The sequence below is a fragment of the Marmota monax genome, unplaced genomic scaffold (assembly GCF_021218885.2).
Source record: "Marmota monax isolate L192 unplaced genomic scaffold, Marmota_monax_Labrador192_F-V1.1 WCK01_AAM20220418_F8-fsc00044, whole genome shotgun sequence".
Lineage (NCBI taxonomy): Eukaryota > Metazoa > Chordata > Mammalia > Rodentia > Sciuridae > Marmota > Marmota monax.
Window position 1 is genome coordinate 16,326,351 of NW_026695198.1, and position 20,720 is coordinate 16,347,070.

The window sequence follows — 20,720 nt, forward strand, 5'->3', positions numbered from 1 at the left end:
AATGATTGCGACATAATGTTCTAAACTAACTCCATTGATGGATGTTGTTTTTCCCTGTTTCTTTTTTTAATCTTGTTGTGCTTGCTATCATAATGTTGCACGAAAGAATTTTGTATATTTACCTTTGAGTCCTTAATATCTAAACTTTTAACCAGATAACATTTTCAGAGCCGGAACACCACCATTGAAATTAGTAATAAAATCCTGTGTTTACTTTGTAATCTGAGTGGGCACAGCTTGAACGTCAAACATAAGAAAGTGTTAATTTAAAAAAAAAATCTAATTTTCTGTTTTCTTTTTTTCCCTTCTTTCTTTTTAAAAGTATTAGGATAAAGTTTGAGCTTGAACCATGGCGCTGAAGGGTAGAGAAAGTGCTTTCCCAGCGTCAAGTTTCAATGCTTTCTATGGCAGTGGTACCTACAAAAGCTGCCTCCTTGGCTTGGAAGGTCTTTGCACCTGCGCTGCCCTGGCGAGCACCTGCCGGCTACCTCGCCCGCGAGAGCAGGTTCAGGCGTGGGCTTTCATCTACGCAGCCAGGCAGAAGTGAAATGCGCCCTCCCCGGGGACCTCGCTTCCCCCGATTCCTCCACGCAGCTGGAGATCAAGGAGCTGAAGGTTTGAAGTCTGGGAACCCAGGGGCAGGGCTTTGTCAAGGCGGCAAACAGGACTCCGGAATGCACCGCCGCCCGCGGTCCAGCAGAGCCGGGCTGTTTGCCTTGGGGCGCCGCGGAAGCCCCATCTGTTTACTCGAGCGTGTTTCTGAGCGGTCGCCGTATGGCGGCTCCCTCACCCGCAGGCCCCATGGCGCAGCCATCCTCTTGTCATCTTTGCCACTTCACGTGGAGGGGCTAACGCTGGCATTGCTTTATAATGGGGTTTCTCCTCCAAGGGATTCAGACTCTTACTTGGTTCCGTGGGATGGATGAAAAGACATTTTTTGCCAATGGTGGGAATTAAAATCTAAGACAAGGTGTGACAGTTCAAATTCAAAACTTCCAGAATTCCTCTGCAAGCTCCGTGTTTATTACTTATCAGATCTTGTATCCCAGTGGATCTCTAAGCTGAGTATCTGGCTTTTTATTTTTATTATTAGTAGTATTTTTTTTTTTTTTTATCTCTGTAGAAGTGTATCAACTGGAGAAAAATCTCTTGACCTAAAGTCCTAAGATTTGCAAGTAAAACCCTTAGAAACAACTTTTTCTTAGGATAGAAGACAGCCATTTTTCTCATTCTTATACAAGAACATCTCTTTTACTTCCAGGGTTGACCTGTGTTGAAAAGTTTCATAGATTGGTTTCCTTGTTGTGTGTCTGGTGTCTCAGAGGTCCCCTTTTTAGGTTTGGAATACATTGTTGATTAGTTTACAAATAAAATAGCCTGGCTCTGCTGCTTATGAGTAGCAAATAGTTAAGCCATCGAATGCACACTCCTGTACTGTGGTGACTGTTTTCTATATTCCGTGTCTCCTTGATGTTCTAATAATAACAAGGGTAAAATAGAAAACTTGCAGTGAATCAATGCTTCGAGTTCATTCATTCAACAAGTTTGCACTGAGAAACTGCTGTGTGCCAGGCACTGTTCTTGTCAATGTTTTATGAGCAAAAATGACAAAAATTCTTGCCTTCAGGGCACTTGAATTTTAATGGGTAGAGAAATAATAAGCAAATAGAGTGTATCAGATGGTGATCAGTGCCAAGGAGAAGAAAGGGGATGAGTGTGTTTTTAGGTGAGAGCCAGTGTAGGGCTCCCTCATGGAAAGAACCAGAGAGAGAGGAAGGCTGGGCCCTATGGACTGTGGCAGGCCAGAGAGGACTTTGCTATTAGTATGGGTGACTTGGGAGAGCCACTTAGGGTTATAAGCAAGAAGTAAAGTGATTTGATTTGATTTTTTTAAAAACTTTTTTTGAATTTTTTTTTATGGACACAATATCTTTATTTATTTATTTTTATGTGGTGCTGAGGATTGAACCCAGTGCAGCACACGTGTGAGATAAGCACTCCACCACTGAGCTACAGCCCCAGCCCCTTGATTTGATTTTTAAAAGAATCATGGGAGCTGTTGTGTTGAGTACAGACTGGTGACAGGCAGGGAGATTGGTAGAAGCAATGGCTGCAATCCTAGAAAGGGGTAGTAGTGATGACCCCAGGGAGTGGAGATGAGGATTCTGCATATATGTTGAAGGTCATAGTGACAGAATTTCCCCATAGAACAGAATATACCTAATGAAGTCCCAGGGAAAGAGAGCATTTTTTTTTTCTTTTTTAGAGATGGGACCTCACATTACCAGGCTGACCCCAAACTCTTGGGTTGAAGCCATCTTCTTGCCTTAGGCTTCTGAGTAGCTGGGGCTACTTGAGTACCTGCTGGACCTAAAAGAATTTCTAAATTGGTGTAAGTGGATAGAGAAGCAGAAGAAGAAACTTAAAGAATAAATGGGGTAGGATCACTGTAGAGGTAAATCTGATAAGAGAAGGAGACAGCTCAAACAGGACACCAAGCAGCCAGTGGTGCCCTGTAGTACCACAGATTGTGTAGAAGTTTTACATGGGATCTCTAGGTCATGGGCAATAAAAACCTACTTGGCATAAAAATAGGTAGAAAGGAGGCATAAAGGAAGGATAAGGAAAAACCTAGTTGGCAAGGATGCTAGGGAGTTATCTTCCAAAGATACTGGTAGAATTGAAGATTTGTTTCAACACAGCTGAAAACAAGTTTTGGACAGACAGAAAAAGGGAAAGATGCAAGCATGAATTAATATGAAAGAGGGATGTCCATGAAGTTCATAGTTATTTTCTTTATAATAAGTGATCAGGTGCTGGATAAAACCCACTAAGCATTTGCTGTAGCAGGACACATAATCAGCATCCCTGCTGTGTGGAAAAAGGCTTGGCCTGCATAGAGAAAAGATTCCATTGCCTTTGGAAACTGCTTAGCTAGAATTCATTCCTCATTCAACAAACTTACACATTTCAGTGATATAAAATTGAGCAAGATAGGAACTCTATCCATGGCATATTCCAGTTTAATTAGGGAGCGAGATATTCAAACAAGTAATTGCAATTCAGGGTAGTAAGTTCAATAATCAAAGTTAAAAAAAAAATAAACTAGCTTGAGCTTTACAGTCACAGAGACATTTAACCCCTGAGTCACTTCTGTTCTTTTGTTTATCTTTGGGAAACTTACCTCTGATTCTCAATCACCTTACTTTGAAGGTTGTGTAATAACTTCTGCCTTGCATTTCAGGTCAAGGGAATAACATGTGTCAAGTCAAGTGGCCCTGAAATAGCATGAACAAGAAGAGGTTTGAGAAAAAAATCAGAAGAGGAGTTTTCTGAAAGTAAGTTTTTACAACAGTGGAGTGAAGAAATGTTGACCCTTTAAATTGGTGTAATATCCATATTGAAAACTTTGCTATCTGCTAAGTATATACTACCTATGATCCCAGGCCCTGGCTTTATAACACAAGGAGGAATCTGACATTTTAAACAACTTGACCCTTTCCTGTATGGCAGCCAAAATATTACTGTTCTTCTATATACCCTACTCTCACCAATTTCTGAGCTTTCATTTGAGGGTACACATACTACCTTTTTGAAAAAATCCCATCCATTCTTGAAGCCCATTTGAAATGCTACCTGATCTGACCTGGGAGAACTTTCATCTTCCTCAAAGGTCTGAGCCCTGTCACCTTGTAGCCTCCATTAGCATATCGGTGCTTAGTGGACTGTCCCTACCACCATTTGCATGCTTGCGCAGGATGTTTTTTGCCCAGGGTGAAAAGTTCCCTGGCATTAGGGATGATGTCTTAACTATCTTTCCTCCCCCTAAGAACTTATCTCCATGTCTCACACATCTCACACATAGTAGATGACATCTATGTATTTATGAAATTGAGCTGGATTAGTCAAACCATCTTTTGTCTTATAGCCATGGAATGAGAGCTAATCCATAGTTGTAATGGATTTACAATGGAATCGTTGAATGAAAGCTGCTCTTTCAGCAGATCAGAATATTCAAAGCTGTTAAGTGTATACTTTTGATGAACAGGTTTTGCTGTGTTGCTGAGTTCATGTTGCCATGACAACCTTAACTTTTGGCACTTTCTGAATTTAGTGTCCTACTTAATTTCCTGTGTTTGGCTCTGAGAACCATATTGTTCTGTCCTTTTTGCTTGTCTGTATGAATCCTTGAACTGAAATTTTTATTTATGAATTTATCTTATTTATCTATTAGCTAATACATTTCTTAAGATTGGGTACCTGGTCTTATCATCCTTGTGATCCTCGATAGTATCCAAGTGTGCCTTGTACATTCTAGACAGTCAATGTCAGTATCTATTTTAGATAAATTAAGAAATAATTGGTGGAGGAGGTTAAACAAGCCCAAAGATGTGCATGTCCTAATTCTTGAAACACATTCACATGTCATTTATGGAGCAAAGGGGACTTTGCAGACATGATTAAGAATTTTTGAGGTGGGAAGATGATCTTGGATTATGCAGGGGGGCCATGTGATCAGAAGAGACTTTGTAAGAGGGAGGCAGTAGAAGGAGATATGATAATGGAAGCAAAAGGTAGGAGTGATACAGGAAGGGACAACAAGCCAAGGAATGCAGGTGCTTCTAGAAGCTGAATAAGTCAAGGAAGTAAATTGTTTCCTGATGACGTCAGGAGCAACATAGCCCTCTGACACCCTGATATTATATTCCTGAATACAGAGGTATAAGAGAATAAGTCGGTGTTTTAGTTTGTGATAATTTATTACCACAGCAACATAGGACACTAATACAATTGGGTAATCTGTTTTAATAAGTTTTAAAGACTACCAAGTGGAATTGTTAGGTACCAGTCCAATCTTAGATATAGCTTTGGCTAAATTCTAGGCAGTATATTTCTAGTAGTTCAAAAGATAGAGTGGGAAAGAAGTGTGGCAGTTATTTTGCTAATTATAATGTAGTCTCTTGTCAGAATTTTAGTACTGTGTAAGGTAAATATAGAGTTATCTGTAAGTAATCTGCTAAATTGAAAGTGCCATTCATTCAGAGAACTTACTTTGGGTGTCAAATGAATGCAAGGCACTGGACTGGACTCCCAGGTCAGGCCTCAGAAGGATCTCCATGTGGTTAGAGAGGCCTTGTACTTTCTGGCCACCTACGGGTGGGTGACTAAGTGTGTAAGGGTCAGAGGGAGGACTGGATATGACTCCATTTATTGGGAAGTAGAAATTTCAATGTGGAATTGTGTGCAAATTCAGAATAGATGGTATCTTCATGGTTCAAGGGAAGTTTCCACAGAGATTGTTTACAACTGTTTGGACTTTTGACCCTGTGGTGAACTTTTTAAAAATGCTAGATTCCGGTGCGGTGCCCCACCCCTGGAGATCTTGACTCAGTGGGTCCATTAGGGACTGGGGATCTATGTTTTAAAGATTTAAAAATCTATGCCCTTACCTGTCAACCATGGCTTATGTGTTACACAGCTTGCTAGTATTTATACTGGGAGCATGACTCTATGAGGTTTTTTCTTGGGGAGGGGGGCGGGCTTTACTGGAGGTTGAATGCAGGGCCTTACACATGCTAGGCTAGTACTCTACTACAAAGATACATCTCTATTTTCCTTAAATTTTTTTTTTTTTTTATTTCAAGACTGGGTCTTGCTAAGTTGCCTAGGCTGTTCTCTAATTTGTACTTCTCCTGTCTCAGCCTCCTGAGTTGCTGGTTACAGGTGTGAGCTCACTGCACCTGGCTTCTCTATGAGTATTCTTAAGGACACTGTCCCCAAGGGCAGCACACCAGAACTAGCTTTGTGGATTTCAGAAAAAATACATTGCCTTTACAGAGATTCACAATGGACATTTCAACATTAAAAGCTGTAAGCTATCCTCAATCAGAAGAATCTGCTTAACTCTGGTTACCTCATAATCAGTCTCCAAACTTATTTGACCATTGTATTGTCTCATCATGTAACACTGATTAAATATGCTTGCAATGAACCTTCTCCAGGGCACACTTGAGAAAATATTGACCTAGGAAAATGGAGGTAGTGGTGGTATCTGCCTTTATTTAAAAGGAATCAATCTTTTAACTCTGTATTTATACACTCATTTATGATGCATCAATTTGTGGAGGAAACAAAGAACACAGTATTTTCTAACTTCAGAGTCCATTACAACCTTTAAGTATCACAAAATCATACAACTTCTATCCAGATGGCCATTTGGGTATTGATCTTGGGTGAGAAGGCTGATGTTCATGAAGTGTTCATTGCTTGTATATACCCTGAAAACTTTGTCTCACTTCCCTTTACAATTATTCCTTATATTAGCACCACCATTTCAAAGATGAGAAAAACTGAGACAGGGGCTGGGGATGTGGCTCAAGTGGTAGCACGCTCGCCTGGCATGCGTGCGGCCCGGGTTCAATCCTCAGCACCACATACAAACAAAGATGTTGTGTCCACTGAGAACTAAAAAATAAATATTAAAAAATTATCTCTCTCTCTCTCACTCTCTCTCTCACACACTCTTTCTTTAAAAAAAAAAAAGAAAAAAACTGAGACATGGAATTTAATGACTTGGCTGAAATCAAGTGTGTGTCAACTCCACATCTGTTATCTCCTGCAGTAATTGTGTGTTTTGCGTGAAGTGTCTCATCTGATCCTCCCACCAGATCTATAGGGTAGGGATTAATGTGTATAAACTTGCCCAAACTCCCTTAGTTCATAAGGCAAATCTAAGACTGACCCTATAGACATATCCTCCCCATCACAACATGTTATCAAGCTCCGAGGGTACCCCACTTTTGTCTTCTCGGGGTGTAGTTAAAGATGTAATATTGAAAATGATGAAATAGATGAGTTGGTACAGAGACATAGTATGTAACTGAGAAAAGAAAGCTGAAGTCCTAATAGGAGTAAATGCTATTCAAAGCAAAGTAGGAACTTTCAGAGAAAGACTGAATGCTAAGTCTTACTTAGGAACAGAGAGAAAAGTCATATGACACCTATAAAATATAGTCATGTGATGTATAACTATATTTCTGTCTATGAGGGAGGACATATATGACCATGATCTTAAAAGAGTGTAGTGAAAATAATTTAAAAAATATTACAATGGAGGTGAAAAGTTCCTATTGTCCAGTGACACTGTGGCCATCATACATTTAGATACACAAATACCTACCATTGTGTTACAGTTGAATAGTATAGCCTAAGAGCAATAAGCTGTACCATACAGCCTTGGTGTATATAGGCTATACCATGTCAGTTTGTATAAGTACATTCTCACCTAATAATGCATGTGTCTGAATATATCCTGTTGTTAAGTACATTATCAGGAGATTCCACTTAGTTGTATTTTAATGGAAATCTTTCTATATGTTAAAAATATTGGTAGATAATCCAGTGCTTTTTTAAAAATTTCAATTTCTAAGTCATAAATTCTCAAATGTGATTGTTAGGGTCAATATACAAACATCTTGTAAAATAATTTTCATTTGAACCAAACATTTGGCTTTGGGACCATGCGGGGAGCTGCCTAGAACCATGGTGCAGACAACATCTTAATGGGAACTTGTGTTGCAAAGCGACATTCTTCAGAGCAATTAGAGCAGCCAGCAAGTAACACAAGTCAACAGGAAGGCTGCACTACAAAGTTTAAAGTGGGTCTGTACTGTCTCATAGGTCTTAGAAGATTCTTCTGAGGAACCAAGGAGTTTGTCATACAATTTTTTTCCCTTTCTTTTCTTTTATGCTATGCATAACAAAGTAATCACAAAAATAAGTAGTATTGTCCTTGATCAGGAAGGGCAGTGTAAGGTGAGTATCCCTCATCCAAACTTTCAAAATCCAAAATGCTCCATAATCTGAAACTATCTGAGCACCAATATGATGTTTCAAATGGAAAATTTTACACCTAACCCTATGTGGCAAGTTGCAGTCAAGATGTGGCATGCTAAAAATATTGTATAAAATCCCCTTCAGACTATGTGTATAAGGTACAGATGAAACATACACAAATTCTGTGTTTAGGCTTGAGTCCCATTCCCCAGGATGTCTCATTATGTATACACAGAGATTCAAAAATTTGAAAAAATCTGAAATCAAAAACACAACAAGTCTCAAACATTTCAGATAGTTAAGTTTGTACCACTGAAGTTGTATATAAACATCTTTGTTTCTGAAAATCCTGACATTTGTTTTGGTCTTGAGACCTATCAACTTTCCAACAGTGCAGAATTATTGATTTTTAAGTTTTCTGAAGAATCATTTGCAAAAAATATTTGAGAATTGTAAATCAAGGTATGCAGTTAATGTTACCCTGCACCTCTAATTCAGGCTCACCATTTGTAACATTTGTTATTTGTTTGCATTACTGCCAAAGGGCAGAAATGAGTAAGGTTACTATGTTTTGTATTCCAAGGACTTAAACCATGAAATGACTCCATTCCTGATAAGGAGTAGTTATCATATTCCTTGTGATTGGGTAATGCAGGGTTTCTCCTCTCATTTGTCATATAAGAGAAAGATAATTTTTGAAAAATGGATTTCATAGGCATTTTCTTAATGCAGGATCAAGAGAATCCAGTGTACATCTTCTTTATTATTCTATGAGTACAGTAAAAATGAGTGACCTTTGCATATCAGGTACTCAGGTGAGGGCACCAGGGAGAGTAGATGTGAATTCTTGGTCTGCTATGGGTGAGAAGGCAGCTTTTCTTCTCTTGGTCAGCTTTCTTGCTTGTAAACTGAGGCCACAACATTAATTCAGCTCACAGAGCAGTTGTAAGAGGAATGAATGAAAACAATATGTTGCTGGGCCTTTGTATGAAAGGCCTTTATCATAGATCCTGGAGAAATATATTGTTAGTGTTAGAAACAAATGTACATTAACATACTGGCAGGCAGCTTCCAGTAAAAGTTTATAGGGAGGGGTTGGGGTTGTGGCTCAGTGGTAGAGCACTTGCCTGGCACATGTGAGGCACTGGGTTTGATCCTCAGCACCACATAAAAATGAATAAAATAAAGGTATTGTGTCTGTCTACAACTAAAAAAATATTTTTTAAAAAGTTGATAGGGCAATAAGAAACTTTTTGTGTTTCAACAAATGGTGTTAGAATCATTGGACATCCACATACAAAAAAAAAAAAATGAATCTAGACACAGACTTTATACCCTTCATTAAAATGAACTCAAAGTGGATCGTAGTCCTAAATGTAAAACACAAAGCTATAATTCCCAGAAGAGAAGAGAAAAATCTTGGGTCTGGTGATGACTTTTTAGGTATAATACCAAAGCCACAATCTGTGAAAGACTTGATAAGCTAGACTTAATTAAAATAAAATATTTCTACTTTACTTGACAAAAGACGTTGTCAAGAGAATGAGAAGACTAGCCATGCACTACGAGAAAATATTTGCAACAGACATGTGTGATAAAGAATTGTTATTCAGAGTATATAAAGATCTCTTAAAACTCCACAACCTGATTAAACAACCCAAATAATAAATGGGCAAAGGATCTGAATAGACACCTGGCCAAGACATACAGATGGAAAATAAATATGTAAGTCAATACACCACATCATATGTTATCAGGGAAATGCAAATTAAAGTAACAATGAGACATCTTTATACACCTATTAGAAGGGCCCAAATCCAGAACACTGATAATACCAAATGCTGATGACGATGTGAAGCAACAGGAGCTCTCATTCTTTGCTGGTGGGAATGGAAAATGGAATAGTCACTTTAGAGGACATTTTGGCAGATTTTTTTTTTAAAAATTAAGTATACTTACCATGCAATCCAGCAATTATGCCCCTTGGAATTTACTCAGAGGAACTGAAAACTCATGTCCACACACAAAGCTGCACACAGATTTTTATAGTGACTTGGTCCAGAAATGCCAAACCTTGGAAGCAACCAAGAGGTCCTTCCTTAGCTGAAGGACTTTCTTATAACTACGTTATTCGGCTCTGAAAAGAAACAGACCATCAAGCCTTGAAAAGACACAGAGAACTTCAAATGCCTATTAAGTGACAGAAGCCAATATGAAAAGGCTGTAAACTGCATGATTCCAAGTAGATGAGATTCTGGAAAAGAAAAAACTATGGAGATACAAAAAAAAAAAAAAAAGTAGTGGTCAGGAGTTAGGGGGAGGGACAGACAAATAAGTGAAATCTGGGGCAGCAAATCTATTCTGTATGATACTAAATTGGTGAATACATATCAATATATGTATGTCCAAGCTCACAGAATGTACAATGGGAAGAGTGAACCCTGGTCTTAAACAATAAACTTTGGGTGATCATGATGTGTCAATGTAGGTTCATCAATTCTAACAAATGTCCCATTCTGTGGGGGATGTTGTTAATGGGGGATGCTGTGCATGTGGGACAGGGGATGAGGGACATCTCTATAATTTCCAATCAGTTTTATTATGAACCTAAAACTGCTTTAAAAATAATATCTATTTAAAAACCTACTTTGGTAATAGTTTCCTATCATACTTTAAGGATTTCAAGATTCACACATATAAAGTATACATCATCAGAAACAATATTTAGTAAACAATAAGACTGCCTCTATATATTATTGTATCTGTCAATCTCTAGTTGGTAGAAATAGTTCAAATTCACTCAATGAAAATTAAAAAATAAAAGTAAAACCATAAAGCACTTAGTATAGGGCTTAATATGAAAACTAAGAAACAAAAATTAAAGATAATTTCCTTAATTTCTTTCTTTCTCTTTGCAATACTGGGGATTGAATCTAAAGATGCTCTATCACTAACTTCACTCACAACCCTTTTTATTTTTTATTTTGAGACAGGGTCCCACTAAATTGCTGAGGCTGATCTTGAACTTGGAATCCTCCTGCCTCAGCCTCCCAAGTCTCTGGGATTTCAGGCATGCACCAAGCACTTGGCTCCTGTCAGCTCTGATTTCTTAACCCATATATGTCGAATCATTTGCTGAGCTAAAACTCTGCTAGGCTGTGGCAGTAAATCACAGTGTTCTTCTTACATAATTGTCCCATTATTACTAAATTTCTATTAAAATCATATTTACATTCATTGACAGTTAATTCATACTTAATGAGCTGAGTAATAAATTACCATTATTCATTGCCAAATATTGCTATCAGTGTTTCAGAAGGATCAGGCTTTAGAAACTATAGACTACATGCATCCCCATGTGATTTTCTTATATTTTCTGTGTTGTTTACCTATCTTATCAAAACTCAGGAAGATAATTGATAATAAGATGTGCAGATCTAAACTTTTTCCAGTAAAAGTTGATAGGGAAATGAAGAACTTTTTACTGTTTGTTACTTGCCCTTATTATGTGTAGAAGCTTTTCTTCAATAGATTTCCTACATTCAGCTCTACCTACTGACATTATTCTTCATTGTTCCTGAAAAAATACTTTTCTCTGTGTACTATTTTGATTTGACAAATATATTTGTTATCTATTAGATATTGGTAGGATTTAGTAGTTTGTTGTTGTAGGACTAATTCTATTTCCTTGCTGATTGTCAACTGGGGCCTACTCTCAGCTCCTAGATCTCACCCACACTCCTTGGCATGTGACTCCCTCCATTCTCTAGTCCTGCAGTAGACAATCAGATCTTCATGCTCTGAATCTTGGATTCCTCTTCTGCTGCCTGCCTGGGAAAATTACCAGGTTTTAATGCTTTTATTAATGTACATGTTGGTAATCTTCCTTTCTTATAGTTGCTTGTGCTGTCAACATAATTGAATTATTAGAGAAAAATCCTCCATTTCATAATACTGAGGATTATGTAGGGTTTGTATAGTGGTTGGGGACAGGGAGAGGGAGAAGGTGGCAAGTTCTGGAGACCATCTTTTTAGTTCCTTTTTTTTTTTTGCCACTGTAACCAAAAGGCCCAACAAAAACAGTTTTAGAGAAGGAAAAGTTCATTTTGGTACTCACAGTTTCAGAGGTTCCAGTCCATAGACAGCTGGCTCCATTGCTCTGGGCCTGAGGTGAGGTAGAACATCATGATGGAAGAGTGTGATGGAGGAAAGCTGCTCAGAACAGGGTACTAGGAAGCAGAGAGAGACTAAGCTCAGCTTGCAAAATATATATACCCCAAAGATATGCCCCCAATGGCCCACTTCTTCCAGCCACACCCCACCTGCTGACAGTTGCCACCCAGTTAATCTCTATCAGGAATTAATGCACTAACTAGGTAAAACTAATTAGGTGTGATCATTTTACCTCTAACCTTTCTTGCATTATCTCAAACGTGAGCTTTTGGAGAGTGCCTCATATCTAAATCGAACAATCTTAGAACCTTCCTGCCACTACACCTCTCCCCTCCCTCAAACTCTCTAATGAATCAAATCTGTGAGCTCTAAATCTTCCCCCAGAGTACCACAGCCAACCTAATTCCCTTTTGTCCTAGTCTGTGTCTGTCGTATGTTATTCTATTGTCAACCCTCCCTCAAGAAAGCATCTCATAGCATGATTCCCCCAAAGTTTCCCAATGTTGGCTGAGCTCCCTCACACTCTAGGAGTTCCAGGTGCTCCAAGATAGACGCTTTGAGATCCATGCCCTTAAACAAATCCATGTCAGACACAGGGAACCACCTGCTGATCTTCTCCAAGAACAGCCTATGAATATTTAGATATATTACAATTATTAAAAACAAAACAGCAACAACAAAACCCCAAACTGCACAAATTCCAAACTCACAGTGCCTATAATCTCTAGACTGAATGACTAAAAATCCTAGGAGCTGATAATCCTCAAATTTCTGCCAAGAGACTAGAAATTAAGTTCTTGCACTCTGCCATCTGAGCCCTGAATGAAAGAAAATTGCATCAAATCCTCAATTCTCATTTTGTTCAGAGATGGAAAATAAAAACAATAAATAATAATTTCAAAAGCTGGGCTGGGGGGCTGGGGATGTGGCTCAAGCGGTAGTGCGCTCACCTGGCATGCGTGCGGCCCGGGTTCGATCCTCAGCACCACATACAAACAAAGATTTTGTGTCCGCCAAAAACTGAAAAATAAATATTAAAAAAATTTCTCCCTCTCTCTCTCTCTCTCTCTCTCTCTTTAAAAAAAAAAAAATGCTGGGCTGGGGATGTAGTTCAGTGGTAGAGCAGTTGCCTAGCATGCATGAGGCCCTGGGTTTGATCCTGAGCACCTCAAGAAATAAATTAAAAATTGTCTTGCAGGCAGAACCCTAAGAAATGGGAAGTTGTCTTGTACTAAGTTGTCACACTTATTCAAGTCAAAGAGCCTTGACTTGGTGGCTCTGTGGCTTGGTGTTGAGCACTATTTAAGACGATAGGCCCCTGAAATGCTTTATTGATTTTTGATATCATACTTATTGACTTATATTTTTAATACTACATACATTTTTTTCTAGATCTGTGTGTCAGTTGGTGCTTTTTATGATTGAAAATAGCTGGAAACCTATCTCAAACTATGTTATCATTAAAAGAGATTGATTGGTTTGTGCTGCTGAAAAGCAAAGATAAATCAGACTTCAGAGCTAGGCTCAGAGGCTTAGTAATGTTATCAAGGGCCACTTCTTTCCCTTCTCACTCTCTACTTTGCCTTCTAAGTGATTCCCCCTACTGGTTGCAAGAGAATGTCCAAGGACTCAGTGCTGTATTCTTTTATCATTTATATCTGGTGAGGAAAAAAAACACTCCAAACCGATATTCTGAATTTCGTATTTACTGGATTTTGTAAAGGCCGGAGCCCACTCCTGATCAATGGCAGAAGATCCATTTCTATTTTCAGGATTCTCTTAACTAGGAGTTAAAAGTGCTATAATTGCTTTTAATGTGTAATTCAATAAAAAACTTAAGGCCAACACCTAAGAAAGGGATGGAGTAATATATATATATATAAATATATAAAGTCTTATGACAGCAACATCTCTTTGGTTAGCACACATCCAGAAACCTTTAAACTGCTATTTGGTCACCTGTAACAATGAGCAGGACCTTTTATCCCTTTAAAACATATCTGTCCATTCAAACATTAAAAGGAAAAAAAAATCAAATTAGTCTTAACTATGCCCTTCACAAAGTTGCAAAAGTCAGGGAATTTTCTTACTAAATACCCGGATTTTGGTGTATTTATGGTTTTCTCCTAAGTGAGTTAACTCCTTCATTCCTCTGTAGTAGCTCTAAAGTCCTAGTTATGCTATATGCTTCCTGTGTAGCTTGGGTGCTTCTGTCAGCAAATAATGACTAAGCAAAGTCTGTGACCTCAAGCCCAAGGCTGACATTCCACAGTGAGAAGTTGATTCTCAACATCTTGCCCTCAGCTCCCAGGACTACTTCTTCAATACTTGGAGATCTTATAAAATTGTCTCTCATCTATATCTCTATCTCCTCCAGTGGGATATTTTATCTGGGTTACTATCACAACTATTTTGCTATGTGCAATGAAATTAGCAGAGATTCCATTTGCTGAAATCATAGGTAGACGGCAGTGCTCTCTGCCTTATTACCAAATGAGTACAGTGTGCCCTTCAATAATTCTTTAAACTCTCAAATGTCTTGGAAATAATATGCTGGAATATTACTGAGCTGTGACTGAAGCACCATTTGTGCTAAATATGACAGCGCACAAATGATATTCCTCTATAAAAGTTCAAACTACATTAATCTTTGAGGGAGGCTCATTGACTGGGAAGATGGCTTAGATATAAAATAAAGACACTGCGGGCTCATGGAGGAGAGCTTTTCTGGTCAGGATTTCCAGGAACAAATGTAAGTAAGGTGCATAAGTTAACCCTTCATGATTAGGATATGAGTGAACGAATGTAATTCCAAGAAAAGAAATCAGGACACACTCTTGCAGAGGAGAAAAAGGAGATTCCAGGTCAGAGAAATTGACATTAAATGGCAAATATTAAACAACTGAGATAAATAGACAAGATTATTGTTGTTGAGAATCTTCACAAAAAAATGTAAGAATGCCCAAGTTGATGTTTATGGTTCTAGTTGTAATCCACATTGCTGCTTAGAATAACAGGGATTTTCTCTGTAGTCTCTCCAATGCCATTTTCCCCCAGTCATTTTCACTTATCTTAGGGCTGCACAAACAAGAATCAATTGCATGGATGTCACTTTCTTTTCCTGGGTTTCTAGATGTGGTCAATCAGCCAGTAGGGTAGCAGCACATATCAAGAGGTAGAAATGGGTAGGCTGTTACATCAGAGAGAACAAAGGTAATTACAATATAAATATGATGCTATTTAGATTTTTAGTACTAGTTCTAAAAAATGTTTGAAACATAAAAACAACATTGCTGTACTTAAAAAATGAGAAAAATAATATATATTCAATGCATTAAACATGTAAGGAAATGTCACCTGTTTTCAGTGTCCACAGAAAGACATACACTAATGTGTTGGTGTGTAACTTGTGCTTTCTCTTCTTTAAAGATAGACATAGTATTATCTTATAGATTGTGTTGTTACTCAACAATGTAATGTATTTTCTCATGTCAATAAATAGGGCAAGTCCCTCATGTAAAAGCTTATTGTTAACATTTTTATTATAAAATTTATATTGTTATAAATGTAATATGATTTTTTAAAAAAGTAAGTAATATAAAAAAAAACCTAAAAGAAAGTAAAAATCACCTGAAACGTTATCACTAAGAGACAACCCTATTCAAGATATTGAGGAACATTCTGACATATCTTTGACCTCAGGACAATAAGGAGGTTCCCCTCACTTCTGTAAAGTGACCAAATCCTGGGTCCCTGCTGAGACATTCCTGGAATTTGCAAGAACATAATTTGAAACTCAGTAGAATGGAGAAGAGACAAGAACTGTTTCAGCGATCTCTGTAAGAAATGCTTAAAATAAGTTAGAAAATACTTTAGAGGGACATTGAAGAAGTGAAATCAATATGACATATGACAGAATGGGTGGTGGTCTGAGAGATTCTGAGACTGTCTACATTTCTGACTTGAAAAAGAAAAGAAACTATTTCTACAACTCTATCCTTCATTCATCCATGTTATGAAACAAGCTTTTCCTTGCTATTCCTGGAACATATAGGGGCTATGATTTGGATGTAGGTTTGTTTCCTCTGAAACTTATGTTGAAATTTGGTCCCCAGTTTAGCAGCATTGAGAGGTGGTGGGACCTTTAAGAGATAATTAGGTCATTAAGAGGGTCACAGATGTTCTCACAGGTAGACTAGTTACCAAGGCAACAAGTTGTTTTCCAACAAGGCCAACCATGTCTTTGGTCTCTTCCACACATGCCTACCTTTCCTTCCACTTTTCTGCTATGTTGTGACAGACTGAAGTAATTTTAGACACCACCTCCATGTGGTGGCACATGGACTTCTTAGCCTCTAAAACTCTAAGCCAAAATAAACCTCTATTGTTTGTAAATCAACCAGTTTCAAATACTTTGTTATAGTGACAACAATCAGAAAAAAAGGAGAGAGGGAGAGAGAGAGAGAGACAGAGACAGAGACACTAAGACACCAACCACACTCCTGGCTTTGGGCTTTTTCTTCTGTTGGAATACTTCTCCCATAGGTATCTGCTTGGCCAGCTCCTTCCTCTCTTGCAAGCTTGCTCAGATTTCATCTTCTCTTTGAGGAGTCCCTGGACAGATTATCTAATGCTATAACTAACCTACTTTCACACCCTAGTGTATTGATATTTCTCACTTATGTTGTCTTCTGTTTTGTTTTGTTGTTGTTCATAATATGTATCTAATTTTTTTCTTGTTCTGTTTCTTGTTTGCATATCTTCCCACAATAGAATATAAATTCCTTGAGGACAATTTTTTTTCTTTTATGTTCCCAAGTACCTAGAACAGTGTCTGCTACCTAAATAACTGTTTAATTAATCTATGTTAAATTCATTAATAATATTGGAAAGTTTGGAGATTGCTGCAGTGATGGTTGAGATAATGAGAGAGTCAAAGAGTAAGAAGAGAGGAAAGATGTAAAAGCTATCAAGGGGAGGCCCTGAGAATTAAAGAAGAAATGAACCAGACATATAAGAAAATGATTCTCTGCCTTTTCACTATTGAATTATCCTGTCGATTTATTTTTTAGTGCACTGCTCCCCCTAGTAGTACATAGATTTGGCTTGCTAACTTATAGAGATCTATACAACTAGGTTTAAAGAGTCTATTATTTTTAGGTGTAATATATATTGACTGCATGGAACCAGAACAAATTGACCTATTGATTTGAGGGACAAGACAGAAAACCTATTTGCCAAGTTCTGATTTTCCACATCAGAAGAATCCCTACAATATTGATTAACTGCTTCCGGCTACCATCAATATATTTTAGCACTAGATGTTTCTAAATAAGGATTAAGGTAGAAATGGTTACTCTTAGGTACCAATTAATGCAATGATAACAGAAACCAATATCGTAAATAAAGATTTTCTATTACATGAGTTTATGGGAGAGGATGCCGATTCTGCCATTTAGTTTCACACATCACAATGAAGTCATTTAATATTTCCCCTTAAAACATTTCTGTTTGCCTTTGAGTCTTGCCTGTGGCACTAAGATCGTAAAGAACATCCCTGCCTAGACTCTTCACTGTCAGCAATATGTGTAATGTGGCAGTGATAATGAGCTATTTGATAATGAGTAAATATTTTGTAACTTTTCTTCTGACTTGCATTTGGAAGAATCCACTCAGCTTGGATCTGAAAGCTTCCTCAGCCACTACCCACCATCTCATGGAAATATACTGCCACTCCCTGGATGGCAGTGATTCTAGATCCGTGATTCTCAACCTTTTCCAAGAGGCCCCAATAAGTTTCCTCTCTACCCCATCACTAGCAAGAACACTTTTCTATACATTCTTGTGTGTATTAAAGTATAAAGTGGGCATGGGCAAATTTAACATTTTTTATGTGGACTATGTGGAAGCAACTCCCCCATTTCTAGATTTACTAAGGTGTGGCGTTAAGGACATTATGAAACTATTTTGGACATGAGTATCTGTCATATTTTTCTAAATAAGGAACAAAATTCAAGAAAGTGTAATCATCTCTTTAACATTTTCAGGTGTGGAGACAAGGAAATGGGACTTGGCTGGTGGTAGACGGATGACCTCCTCAGCTCATGACTGGCATAGTTCTCTTTGGACTAGATTCTCTTTCTTCAGCTTTCTCTCTATGGCCATGGGCAACACCTTCTATTACTGGGACAAATACACTGTCTGTGAAAGAAAGGCCTTAATAAATATTTATATGTGAAAGAATTGGCCTTGTTTCTTTTTTAAAAAACATTTATTTTTTAGTTGTAGGTGGACACAATACATTTATTTTATTTTTTTATGTTGTGCTGAGGATCGAACCCAGGGCCTCACACATGCTAGGCAAGCGCTCTTTCTCTGAGCCATGACCCCAGCCCCTGGCCTTGTTTCTTAAGAAGTAAATCTTTTAGAGTAATAGTGGTAGAATGACTTTTTCAGGACTAACCTTCAAAACAAGATCCATTGCAGTTTTGCTGATCTAGGTTGTTCATTGATTTTTGTTTGTTTTCTTGGCACTGGGGATTGAAACTATGGGCACTTAACCACTGATAGCTACATCCCTAGCCCTTTTTATTTATTTTTATTTTGAGGCAGGGTCTTGCTAAATTGCTTAGGGCCTCACTAATTTACTGAGGCTGGCTTTGAACTTGTAATCCTCCTCCCTCAGCCTCTCGAGTTGCTGGATTTATAGGCATGTGTGACCATGCCTGTCTTAAGAATGTTCTTAAGATCTAGAAGGGCACAAGATGCATCCCTTTGGGATAACATAGCTCTACTATAAATGGCTTGATCACTAAATATCATCCTACCAATTTGCTTGTTGAGACATTTTGGTTTAAAGTGATGTTGAACCTTAGACTTTGTATAATATTTGTACTCATGGTATTGGGACTTACACACAGTCATTTTGAGGCTTACTCTGGTTAAAACTGATGGTAGTCCTCCAAATATAGGGACAAATATCCTCTCTCTTTTAAAGACCAATAAGAATCTGAATCATTCTTTTTAATCAAATGATTTCCTTCTTTGATTAATCTGTGATTGGTTTCGGAATCCTATAAACAGCAATGTACTTTTACTGGTTGGTATATTGAAATTCTGACTTGTCTCTTGAAATACTTCACAATAGTCTATTGTAAGATTGGGCTAAAATTTTCTAAACAGCATGCCCTTATCCTTAGTATTTCATGGAAATGTAACTTAAAATGCTAACATCTCAGCACATTAAGGTAGATTTGTCCATTGGCAGGGCAAAATAATCACTTTCTTTAATCTTTAAAACCAGCTGTTCACAGATATTAATTGCCATGTCACTTACACCCCTTGAAACAGTATCATTTGAGAAAGACACACATTTTAATTTGTTTGCTGCGTCTGGTCCTATTATACTTGATATCTAGCCATTGTCTTCAGTGATAGTCACAGTGGCTGTGGGTGGCTGGCATTGTTATGTGAAATGTAATGACTCCGGTAGGACATCTTGAGAACAGTTGAATTTATATGATATTAGTTTGAAATATAATTCTTTTTTTTTAGTGGAAATCATCAGATTTTCAATGAAAGCACAAATGAACTCAGTGCTGACTTGCTTTTCTGCGGATGGATGCATTTGTTTTTGAAGTCAGGTGGTGATGTGGAAGACTTTATGTCTTCAGCTGTGTAGCCTTCATAACCCACTGACAAATTATAAGAAAACAACTGGTAGTATACTCAGTGCTTAGGTCAGTATATTTTTTTCCATTTTTCTTTCACTGGGATTTTGAGAATCATCCAAAAAAGTAAAGAAGCTATTTCTCATGGAACTATTTATTTTTATTTTTCCTTTTTTTTTCATGGTACTGGGGATTGAACCCAGAACCTCACATATACAGGCAAGGACTCTACCACTGAACTATATCTCCAGCCAGAAATTACTTATATTTAGATACTTTCATTCCCCTCAATACTCAGTATTGAACCTAGGGATTTGCAGTTATGGAAATTGAACTCAGGGATGTATTGTCACTGAGCCACAACCCTAGTATATTTACTCTTATTTTGAGAGAGGATCTTATTAAGTAGTAACAAGGGTCTTGCTAAGTTGCCCAGATTGGCCTTGACTTTGTGATCCTCTTGCCTCAGATTCCTGAGTCTCTGTGATTACAGGCATGCACCATAGCAGCTGGCTGGATTGATTTTTTTTTTTTCCATGCACTAATCTAGTATTCTAGACTCCAGGAACATAGATCTAAGTGAAACATCTCTGTACTATATAATCTCAAAATCTAGAAAGGGAGAAAAAATTATAAAGATGGAATTATAGTATAGCAGCAGTGAGATAAGAATGTGTAGTATTATGTAAATCCAAGAGATCTGATTTATCAATACTACCTGGGAAGTTCAAGGATTGACTTAGTATCAGCCTCATTCAGTCAGATTTCCAACTATAAGTTTCTCTTTCCTCTATTGACCCTAAGGAGGGAAAACAACTTACTACTAAAAGTCCATCAACCTAGTTTGAGAGAGAGATTTTATGACCCTTTTAACTTGCCATAGCCAAGGGAGCTGAGGTGCTGCAGAATACAGAACATCAGTTTTCCCTCCTGGCTGGCCTTGGTGATGCAGTTCTGTCCTCTCTGTTCAACATCCCTCAACATTCTCACCTCCTGCTCATTTTATTGGCATATTTCCATTCATTTGGGCTTAAATATCTT

At 37.8% G+C, this 20,720-nt stretch overlaps 1 long non-coding RNA gene across 1 annotated transcript; it reads left to right on the plus strand.

Moving 5' to 3' along the window:
* The first annotated feature begins 430 nt into the window (after window positions 1-430).
* Window positions 431-18,228, plus strand: LOC124082045 (uncharacterized). The gene is made up of 3 exons (XR_006848237.2): window positions 431-615; window positions 3,245-3,338; window positions 18,057-18,228. It is a non-coding gene; the product is annotated as an uncharacterized LOC124082045 (long non-coding RNA).
* Window positions 18,229-20,720: the final 2,492 nt, after the last annotated feature.